Below are 11,318 nucleotides of genomic sequence, written 5' to 3'. Positions count from 1 at the left end.
GCCTTTGGTGTTTGAAGCCTGGTCCCTTTGGCCCTTCATGATCACACATGTTGGTGTGCTGCTTCTATGTGGGCTTTGTTCCTTGGTTAATTTAATGCTTACAGCCATTACTTTCGCTGTAGGCTGTCTCCAACACTGTCATTTCCAACAGGAAGCCACATGATGATGAAAATGCAGGCCGTCTAAAGAGGGTAGCGTTGACAGCCTGGGAATATCACCGAGGAGGGGGAGACACCCGGAGCAGCCGCCCGTTATGTCACTCCGTCCTACACAAAGTCAAAAGCAAGAAAGCTTGGGCAGAAGCTCTTTGAGACAATTCAGAGATGCGGTTAGTAATGGAGCGAAAGAAGCGGGCCTTTTTCATTGAAGTAGATGGAGTGCTTGGCTACAAGTAAGTGACAATGACTCTGGTAAATTTAATCAGATGGTAATTTCCCATGAGCTTGTGGAGCTAATACAAGTCTGCAAGGTCACACTTAGAAGTGGGTGAGAACGAAGGGCACTCTGGATGGTGGAGGAACAAGAACAGCCACAAATCAACCACGGTCACAGCCGTGGTAACTAAAGCTCTGACAAATAATCTTCACCAACTTCCCCTGGATTTGGCCCACCGGTCCTGGCGCCTAGTGCTGACCCACTGGGATGCGATCCACAAGGTCTGCAGTTAGAAACCGTCAGCAACTCCATGGGAGAAGGGTGGGGCTTTACAATCCTGCAAATAGTTAGAGTCCCCGAACTCTCACAGGGGACGTTGCTGAGAGTCTGCCTGGACTCGATGGCAGTGAGTTTTGGTTGGCTCATCCCACAAACCCCCAAGAGAGAATGGTTGATGAGCCAAACATGGGTCTTCATTCCAATCAGTTTACACTGCTTTCTTTTCCTGCAGAACATGCATTCTTTCTTTGTTCTAAACAACCTTATAAAGTCAGTGAATATGGAATGTAACAACTACTCTTGTAAAGGACTATTTAGTGAAAAGATAGAGTAGGAAAAAAACCCCAACAACCAAAAAAACGAAAAAACCCAAACTACTGCTGGCAAGTAGAGCAGACAATAAAACTCGACTGTTTTATTCTGGATTCTGGGTGCACATTTTTCCCCCCTACGCTCACAATATAAAGCCACCAGCAGGGGCTTGTGAAAGATTCCCACCTGAAGTGGCAGAGGGGGATGAGGCCCCAGAGGCAACCCAGACTGGCACAGAGACCATGAGACTGAGCAGGGGAGCCCTTCTGAAATCAGGAGGCTGTGAGGCAGAGTGGTGAGTGGGCTTCCTGGCCCATGGAGACAGAGGCCAAGGGACTACATGGCATAGAGGCTGGGGGTCAGAGAGAAATGCCTGCCAGCATGGTTAAGAAGAGGGTGAAGACAATAGAAATGTATCCATATATTTTTTTTCCCCCAGTATGAAAAACCAAAACCTTTATCTTGATCTTATTTGATAACAATGGTCTCATATAATATTTGTCCTTGTGTGATTGACTGACTTCACTCAGCATACAACATAATGCGTGCCAGATCCACCCATGTCAAGAAGTGTTTCACAGTTTCCTTATTCTTTAGCAATTGACTAGTATTCCCCTCTGTGTATGTACCAAAGTTTACTTACTCGTTCTTCCACTGATAGGCATTAGGTGGTTTCCATCTTGCTATTTTGAAGTCTGTTAACTTTCCTGCTACACCTCCACTGTGACCTTGGACCCACGTGACTCCAAACTCCCTGGCCTGTAATCTCCCCCTTCACCTTTCAGGGTCATTGGCCTGCGGCTCTGCCAGCCTGAAGAGGACTCAGACTGGCATTGGACTGATGGACTTGAGTTGGACTGGGCTGGGGCACCTTCTTGGAATAAAGTTGCTTCTTGATATAACATTATTTCTTGTACACAGATAAGTGTCACTGCTTGGTTTCTCTAGACAACCCAACCTAACACATGGCCTTCTACTATATTTTCTGGTGGACTCATTTCGCTCAGCAAGGCATCCTCCAGGTCCATCCATGTTGTGAGACGTGACACAGATTCATCTGTGTTCTTTATTTCCTGTGATGTTCCCTTAAATGTGTGTAACAGAAGTTCTTTATTCTTCCATCTGTGGGTGAACATTTTGTTTGTTTCCATTGTTTTGCTCTCGTGAACAATGAGGCATTGACCATGACGGTCACGTCTCTTATTTAGCTACATTCTCGGCCTAGGAATTGTAGTGCTGAATCCTATGTCTACTTGTAGTTGTTAGAGGAAGTGCCCTAATGTTTTCCAGACAAGCTGTACCATTTTGCAGTCCTACTAGCAGTGTATAGGATTGCAATCTCCCTACATCCTAGCCAATATTAATTACTCTTTTGTTTGTTTTTTAAATCAGTGCCATTATTGACTAGAATGAAATGAGATATCATTGTAATTTTTATTTACATTTCTCTAATAGCCAATAATTCATGCTGATTATCCCCAATGTGGTTGGTGGGCTATCAAAGCCTCAAGCCAGTCTGGTGAATTAGAATTATCATCACCCCTGTTTTACAATGGTTCAGTTGTAGCTTTGTTTAGTATACTTTGCACACATTAGCCTTGCAAATGTTGATTTAATGAATGAATGTTGAGTCATAGAGTCAGGGAATGGTAAGCCTAGAATAACTGTAACCACCACAATTTCCACTATGCGATGCATTCCATGAAGGAAATTCTGGGGTTGTAATGAGTGACTTCATCATGCTTTATTAAACCTCTTCATCTATAGCCTTGGCTCTCTTGCTTGTACTATGTCCTTAGATATTGTGGTAATCCGGGTTGACTAGAGAAAGAAACCCAGGGAGGCTCATATGTGTGTAAGAAAGAGCTTATATCAAGAAGCAACTATGCATCAATAAAACATCCTAGCCCAGATCAAGTCCACGAGTTCAATATTAGCCTCTAAGTCCAGATGACAGGCTAAACTCCACCCCATCATGCTTAATAGTCTCAAATTGACAACAGATTATGTAACAACCACAGATATAAACAACCATCATCAAAGGAGTGTAAAGAAGGGTGCATGAAGCCTGAGAGAATCTTGAAGGTGAACAAATGGAAATTGAGGGAATCTGTATGTGTGGTTTCTATCTTCTCACGAGTGTGAGAAAGACAGGGATTCCCACAAGCAGTTGCAGTCTCTGGAACTCCAGGGACAGTAATAGGGTGACTCTGAGTCAGTATTGAATCAATGTCAGTGAGTTTCTTAGTTTAGATCTTCTCCGTAGCAAAATCCTCAGGTATCTGTTGAGGTTGAGATAAAGGGAGTAGGCTGGGACAGAAACTTCTCAGGGCTTATGGAGTGGAGAAGATTTGGCCAGAATTTTGTGGAATGTGTTGAATAAATCAGGGTTGATTTAAAGTTGCACTGAGCAAAACAGATCCCTAAATAACCTGTGAGGTGGATTAATCACCCCTAAGTTGCAGAAGGCAAAAGTTATTGCTCTCAATGTACGGATGAGAAATTTCCCAGTAAGTTTCTATAAATACTGAAAGGCATTTTTAATTTGTATTAACCGCTGTAATTATCCAGAAATTTTAATGCAGTTGGCTCTCAGTATTTATTTCTGAGTTGATTATCTTAAAGATGACACACTTCTTAAAGGCAGAGACTGGATCTTCTTGGTCTTTGCATTTTCCAAAGTCAAAACACAATGTTCAGCCTGCACACGCTGAGGACTGTGATAAGGGTTACAGGTCAAGTGCTAGGAGACAGCAACATTTAGAGGCAGGGATTGAATCAATTGATAAACAACTCTAGAAATCATCCCGCGCAGGTGAAGGGCAGAGGGTTAGATAGATAATTTGCACTTTCACAGGCTTATGGCATATAGAACTGAGGCATCATGATGTCTGAATCGCCTTTGACTCATCACGGGTCTCCGTTTGACCTTGCACTCTAGTGGTGTGTAGGGAGGTACCTTCCTCTTGCTGTGTCTCCAGGAGTTCACAGGAGTTCACTCTCATGGACAGAGATTGACCACTAAAGCTTGATATTTTCCTCTCTCTGACTCCGTATGACTCACTATATCCCTTCCAGCCTGGTATGCAAGGTTATGGAAAACAATAACTCATATCCTAGTGTTCCGGTGAGAGGAAATCTAGAGACTTCCCCACGGCAGGGGATCTTGCCAACCCACGGAGCCTGCCATTGGGTATGGAAATGCAGGTGTAGATGTGTGTTTCTGTCCTGCTGGTGTCTGGTTACACGTTGGGCTGTGATCCCTATGGTCTGTGGTCTGAAACCACCAGCATCTCCTCTGGGAAAGGCGGGGCTTTCTACTCTCCTGAGCAGCTACAGCCTCAGGGTCACTCTGAGTCAGCATGGACTTCAGGGCCTTGAGTTTGGCTTATGAGTGCAGATGATTTATCTATGTGGCCTCCTGAGAGCACGTGCACTTCCGTGCAGGGGAGTGTGCGTATTATCATGGGTAGATTTGGGTAAGTGTGAATCCAATCCTTTGATCACTGATTTACTCTCCTTAGACTATGTCTACGATTTCAGATGAAGGTCGAGTTTTCTGTTCTTGTAAGTCATAAAAAGAGCAGAGCCCAAGCATCGATTTGGATCACGTAATGGTATTTGGGAAAATATCTGCAATGCTCAGAGCTGCCATATAACTTGGCATTTCTGAAACTAAATTAAACAACAAAACAAACAAACAACACCCCCATTGAAATGCTTAGCCTTTAGAACAGCGGTTCTCAACCTGTGGGTCGTGACCCCGTTGGGGTTCAGACGACCCTTTCACAGGAGTTGCCCGATTCATAACAGTAGCAAAGTACCAGTTATGAAGTAGCAACGAAAATCATTTTATGGTTGGGGGGGTGGTGTCACCACAACATGAGGAACTGTATTAAAGGGTCACAGCATTAGGAAGGTTGAGAAGCACTGTTTTAGAAGATCTCATGAGATCGTTAGGCACTAAATACAATTGGGAACGTGTGCACTGTTTATTAATGCTGAACATTTGCATCCTCAGTGGCCATTGTCTCAGGTACAAGTAGTGCCGCAATGGGCAGTTTATAGCATGCATGGGCTCTAGTCATCGGTGTGTGTGTGTTTTCAGCTATTTTTGATAGCATTTTATGCCACACGTTAGGAGTTTGATAGCAAAAAGTATTTTCTTTCCTCTTCATTGTCCCTGAGTGGCACATATATGGAATCAAGTGCTCACCTACTAACCAAGAAGCTGGTGTTTTGAGTCTACCCAGAGGCCATCTTTTTGTAAGACGTTGCAAGAGGCCATCTTGTTCTACTTCATTGAAAAATCAGCCATCGAGGATTTGTGGCAGGTTCGATCCCATAGGCCTCTCACAGTGTCCCATGCCAAAGCAAACTGTCACTCCGAACCACTGCCTGGCTTTACTTGGTGGGCTTACGGCACTGAAGTGGGTTGCACAGTGAAAAAAAAAAAAGAAAAGAAAAATTAGCCATCAAAACTCTACGGAGCACAGTTCTTTTCTCACCCGTCTGAGCTTGCCAGGAGTTGGATTGATTCGGTTTGGTTTGTACCATATCATCTTGCACCCACCCCGTGGGGGAGAATCTTAGCAAATGAGGAGAATGAGGTTACTTTTGCTTTTTATTTTTGCTCAAAGTCAGAGAGCAAGAGAACGATGGAGCTAAGCTATAATTCAGGAAGTTGAGTTCCGTGCATTTCCCCTGCTGGACAGCAGCCTCTGCTATGGCTGTGATATCAGAGGAGTGGTCACCATCTGCTGTCTCCCAGGTCCCTGGGCAGGATTGGGCAGAATCTGACCTTGGTAATGCAGATGGGAATGTACAATGGTGTTCTGGAGTTCTGAGAAATCCTACAAGATAGGTCAGGAAGTGGGCTGAACTTGGCAGGTAATGTTTTTAGTGTATCTTTTGGCTGCTCTGTGGGAAAATGAGAACTGAGATGATCAAATTAAGTTTATATTTAAACTATTTAACAGCTGCTGGAATTAACAGAGACAATGTTCTGCATCCTTCCTTGGTGAGTACTGGCTGAGGTCTTAGAAGCTCATAGGAAGCCATGGGGTCTCGTTGGGCCAATCATTAACCCTTGAATTGCTGTTTGGCGCATTGTTCTGAATAGTCTTGGGGAAGGATTTTGGGGAAAAGAGAGCAATAATTGGGGAGCTTGGCCATTGACCATTCAGATGAGAAATATTTCATATCAGCTCCATCCATATACTCGGACTAGCAATTCTGTCCCTGGCTATAGACGTTCTCCACGCTTCAAATTTTAAACCAGGTCAGACTTAGGACCATAGTCTTAAGGGACGACAGACCAATCGGCATACCATAGCCCACAGAGACAATGTCCTGCATCCTTCCTTGGTGAGTACTGGCTGAGGTCTTAGAAGCTCCTGGGAAGCCATGGGGTCAACTATTAGTTTCTCTCTGTGTGGAGGAAAGAAGGTGATGAAAACCAAAGATACATAGAAACAATGAATCCAACAAACTAAGAGACCTCTCAACCATCAGCTTCCAAGACCCACAGTCCAGAAGAGCCAGCCATGATGACCAACTTCTCTGAAAGACACATTAGACCATCCTGGATCGAGCAGAGGAACCATGTAGAACCAAAACCAAAGCCGTAAAAGAGATCATTCTCATTGGCCGAATAGAGGATAGTGGAACCCTGGAGTTTTATGGCCCTTAGTTACCCCCCTTGGTTCAAGTTTCAACCAAATAACAGACAAGTCCATACGAGGAGCAGTGACACTAGGGAAGTATGTATTCCTTAAAGCAAACAGCTATTCGAAATCAAAAGGGTACCATCTACCCAAGCTAAGAAAGAGGAATGAAAACTAGGAACATAGGAAGGAAGAGTGATAAGTGATGTTACATTGTAGGAATTGCAATGAATGAGATACATGTTTATGGATTATTGAATGTAAAACTAACAATTTGCTCTGTAACTCTTCACCCAATACACACACACAAACTATTGAAAATGTCTCATTTTTTTTTAACCCAGGTCATCAAGTGACATGTGCAAGTAAACAAAGTGTATTTGTAGTTGTGAAGAATTCAGGACATTTTGGCATCTATTCTTGGAGTCTGCGTGGCTAAAATATAGATGATTCACACAGTCATAAAAAGTAACAGGCCAGATAGCTAAAAGAAAGAAACTACAAAATAGAAGAGAGGCCGTACACATGGTACGGGGTGGTCTCCTCTGACTTCACCAGGGGGAAAGAGAATCAACTCAAGGTTGAGTCTAAAGTGGTGGAGGTCAGTCATGCCTCTATCCTCCAATCATCTCTACCAGTCAGAACCTCAACCATCCCTCCCACAGTTCCCACCTCTTCTCTGCTGGGTTTGTTAATTCACTGGGACGGCCCCACAGACCTCACAGACAATACTCACGGTTATGGGGATTGTTAAAGAAGTGAACATGTTACAATTCAGCTTCAGAAATGCTCGGGATACAATTCTTTGTCCAGGAGCACCTCTTCTGCAAAAGGAGCCATGTCTGCAGGCATGCCTCTTTCTGGTTCTCGGTCTCTCAGCCAGATGAACTCTGTCCTGCTCAGGCGATGTTACAAAGCTCTTTGAGTGCTGCTGACAAATGCCTGAAAGTGTACTCTCCCATGCTGTAAGCCTCATCCTGGAGGTGCTCAGCCTCAGCTCTGTCAACCAGAGAACCTAGACCCCCAGTGAAATGCTTGGAGGAACCTCACTCCACCAGTGAGCCTCCCACTGAAGGCACCCAGCTTTCTCCCTCCAAGGACCAGGATGCCCACTGCTGTGTCTCATGTTCTGGGTGTTGCCGTTTCTCCACCCCTCCTTTGCTGTCAGAGCTGATTCCTGGATCAAGGAGGATCAATGAGCTGGTGTCTTGATGTCCAAATGATGCGCTCTACTCTTGGATCCTCTTTCTTGATGGTAATGAGGTCCTCTTTTTCAACTTCTTAAAAAAACCAGTTTTATTAGGAAATAATCCACACATCATACAATTCAATAGTTCAGTCATATCAAGAACAGTTGTACGATCATTACTACAATGAATTTTAGAACATTTCCTTCTTTCTTATACTCCTTGTTCTCAGCCGCCATATCCCCCCAATCTTCCCTTCCATACTCCCACAAAACCATTAACCCAGTTACTGTTTCTGTAGATTCACCCATCCTGGATTTTGGATACCAAGAAACATACAAGAACAAAAAACATACAAGCAAAGTAACAAAAAGTTAACAACAAACAAAATAGAGAAAAACCTCAGTTGAAAAGAAAGAAAATAAAATATTAAAACTAGAGCAACTTTCAAATAGGTAAAAAGGGAGATCAAATGATAAGGTGTTAAATTTTAACCTAACTACATCTGTCATGATCTACTTTCCAATCAACGCTGCATGATAGCAAGGCTGTTCACATCCCTGGGGGTTTAATCCATGGGTATGTCATTTCCCCTTCATTTGTTTTGTTTTAACTGATTCAGTTTTTAAATGGGTCAAAAGGGGATCAAATAAGATGTTACATTTTAACCTAACTCATTGGGCTGTGATCTGCAAGGTCGGCAGTTTGAAACCACCAGCAGCTCCCAGGGAGAAAGACTGGGCTTTCTACTCCCGTAACAGTTACAGCTTTGGGAACCCACAGTGGGGGTTGCTATGAGTCAGCTTTGTCTTGATGGCAGCAAGTTTGGTTTTGGATATTTCTGTAACCATCTCTCTAATACGGTCTGATAACAGGATTATCCACATGCCTCTACTATCTGTAGTCAGAGGGGATTCACTTGAGGCTTAATCCATGTAGGGATCCTGCAAATGGAGTTAGGGCTTCCACTGCCGTCTACAACCTTGTGTAAACTGGATGTCCACAATGGAAGCTCTGATATCATTTCCTCCTTTGGATCTGGATTATATTGATTTACAATCCTTGGGTCACACAGGCTGAAGTGCTTCTCCCAGGTAGGTTTAGTTAACTCCTCTCTTTCCACTTCTGAGATGGCTTATTTTAACTTGAGTGGAATGGAAAACTGACCAACCCCCTAATTACATAACCATAAACCCTATTTGTATGGTCCCAGCCAGGCACTGGGGTAAAGTGGCAAAGATGAGGGCTTGAAGAGCCATATCAGGCAATTTACTGCACCGCAGAGGTCTTGGATGAGCTCCTGAAGGAAATATACTATCCACTTCCATACTATTGAAGAAGTATGACGGAGCCCTGGTGGCACAGTGATGGCAGTAGAGGTCTGCTAACGGCAATGTCAGCGGTTAGCTGACCATCCACTTTGCAGAAGGAAAAGGTGGCAGGGTACTCCCATCAGACTGGCCATTTGGGAAATGATACGGAGCACTTTTACTCTCGCATGCAGGGTCACTATGAGTCAGGATTAATTTGATGGCAATAAGTTTGGTCTCAGAGAGGAATGAGTATGATTAATTGAACCTTCTGCATCTGAGGAAAGGAAAAGAAAAGAAAAAGAAGCAAAATAGGACAAGCCATTCTAGATGATCAGTGTTTATCAGTAAACCCAGCTGCATTTAATGAGGAGGCATGAGGTTTATTCATTCAAGACAAAATGATGTGCCAATAACTGCCAGCAGACAGCAGGTCTCCTTGTACCCACTGCGCTCTTCCAGAAAGATCTTCTGGTTCTTCCTCACTGCCCTACCTCGATGAATTAAAATCTCCTTCCCGTTATTCAGGTGAAAAAGTTGTGATTTTTCATGGGAAACTTTAATAGCAAAGGAAGATTAGAAAATATGTAGAGCAGAAAGACACTCAGAGACATCATAGTGTTTACAGAGATTTCTTTCTTCCTTTGTTAATCTTAAGAAAATAGCACTCTAGTCAGTGATTTCCTGCCCACCTTGTATGTGGACTCCTTTCCTTCCCCCAAACAGCTGTCTCTGCTCTGACCTCAGACTGTCTTTCCTTGCGCAGTGTGTTGGCGTAGTAGTTACCTACAGGCCTGTTATCGAGATGGTCAGTCCCAGAGAAACGCCCCCTTTCTCTCAGAGAGAGGATCAAGCTCATGTCACCTAAGGTATTAACTAAAGGATCTAGCTACGTGATGCTACGTGTAGTCCTCCGACACGTGGTACTTTGCATTTGGACATAGCTCCTTCTGGAGACACTTGGGAGCACTTTAGGGTCTGTTTGTCTGGCATGAGGGCATCATTTGAGAATTTTTAGAATTATTCAGATCACAATGATGGCTACTTTAGCATGTTTCCTTACCTCCCTGGCTCTGAAGTCACACTAGACTTGTTGTTGTTAATATCATCATAGAACAGGACAGTGAGTTTGCTGGTTCATGCAGTGAGGGCTTAAGGAAGGCACCGTCTCAGAGTTATTGATTCTGGCAGCACAGAGCATTTTCAGAATCTGAGGGATGGGGAAGGCAAGGACAAGTATGACATCCATTTCCCTGTACTTCTGCAGCTAACTACACTAGCTCTATGCCTTCAAAAAAGGTTTAGCTATAAGCAGCAGAGAATCCCAAATAACACTGGCTGAACAGGAATATGAGTGTATACTCTCTTATGTACATGTAGGCAGTCTACTTGCTCCACCATCCTGGTTACAGAGCTTGGACTTGTGGCTCCATATGTGTCCTTGAGAGCCACTGTTTTCTCTGCACTTCAGAGAACAGGCAAGTGGAAAAGAGAAAGGGAAAGGTGCTCCCCCTTTCTGTTGAAGAGGCTTTGCAGAAACGAAATATGCCACTCGCCCTGACATCCCAGAGTGAAGAAGTCAGTTGGATGCTTCCTCTTACTGCATGGGAAGCTTGGGCATTGACTTTATTCTGGGCATCCATGTACCTGTGAGGGAAACCAACTATCTTCATTTGCCCAGGAATCAGGGGGTTTCTGGGACACAGAACTTTCACTTTTCAAAATCAACAGTCCCAGGCAAATTATGATTAGTTGGTCACTTTAATAGCAAGTAACTTTTGGGACTACTATAACTAAGGAAGCAGAAGGGAATAGATTATGGGGGTGTACCCAGCAGTTTTTGCCATGCAGTTACTCTTCGTTATTAGAGTTGGGAATGAAGGTGAAGCTCTAAGTTTAATCACATCCATGATGGGGCATTAAAGGACTTCAGAATTCCCTCCAAAGGGAAAATCATGAGGCTGAAATGTCTGGCCTTTGAGGATCATCTGGGTTAGCGCTTCTGCACCCTCTCATGATCTCCATCAGCTTCATCCAGCCATCTACCCACCCTGTCATACTTAGAGCCTTCTGAATTCTCTCTCTCTCTCTCTCATCTATCTATCTATCTATCTATCTATCTATCTATCTATCTGTCTGTCTGTCTGTCTGTCTGTCTGTCTGTCTGTCTATCTATCTATCTATCTATC

At 43.8% G+C, this 11,318-nt stretch overlaps 1 protein-coding gene and 1 non-coding gene across 2 annotated transcripts in view; both read left to right on the top strand.

Moving 5' to 3' along the window:
* Positions 1–335: 335 nt before the first annotated feature.
* The window catches only part of KCNS3 (potassium voltage-gated channel modifier subfamily S member 3), a 78,090-nt gene continuing 67,107 nt past the window's right edge, over positions 336–11,318 (top strand). Inside the window, exon 1 of the mRNA XM_045286935.1 lies at positions 336–391. The gene's annotated coding sequence lies outside the window, so the exon portion shown is untranslated. The remainder of the gene's footprint in view (positions 392–11,318) is intronic.
* Positions 5,281–5,411, top strand: LOC115868368. The gene has a single exon (XR_004045544.1). It is a non-coding gene; the product is annotated as a small nucleolar RNA SNORA42/SNORA80 family (small nucleolar RNA).

The sequence above is a fragment of the Echinops telfairi genome, unplaced genomic scaffold (assembly GCF_000313985.2).
Source record: "Echinops telfairi isolate 266 unplaced genomic scaffold, ASM31398v2 ScPeMD7_9;HRSCAF=40, whole genome shotgun sequence".
Taxonomy (NCBI): Eukaryota; Metazoa; Chordata; class Mammalia; order Afrosoricida; family Tenrecidae; genus Echinops; species Echinops telfairi.
The sequence above is the reverse complement of the archived record's forward strand: the minus strand, read 5'-3'. Positions and strand labels throughout refer to the sequence as shown.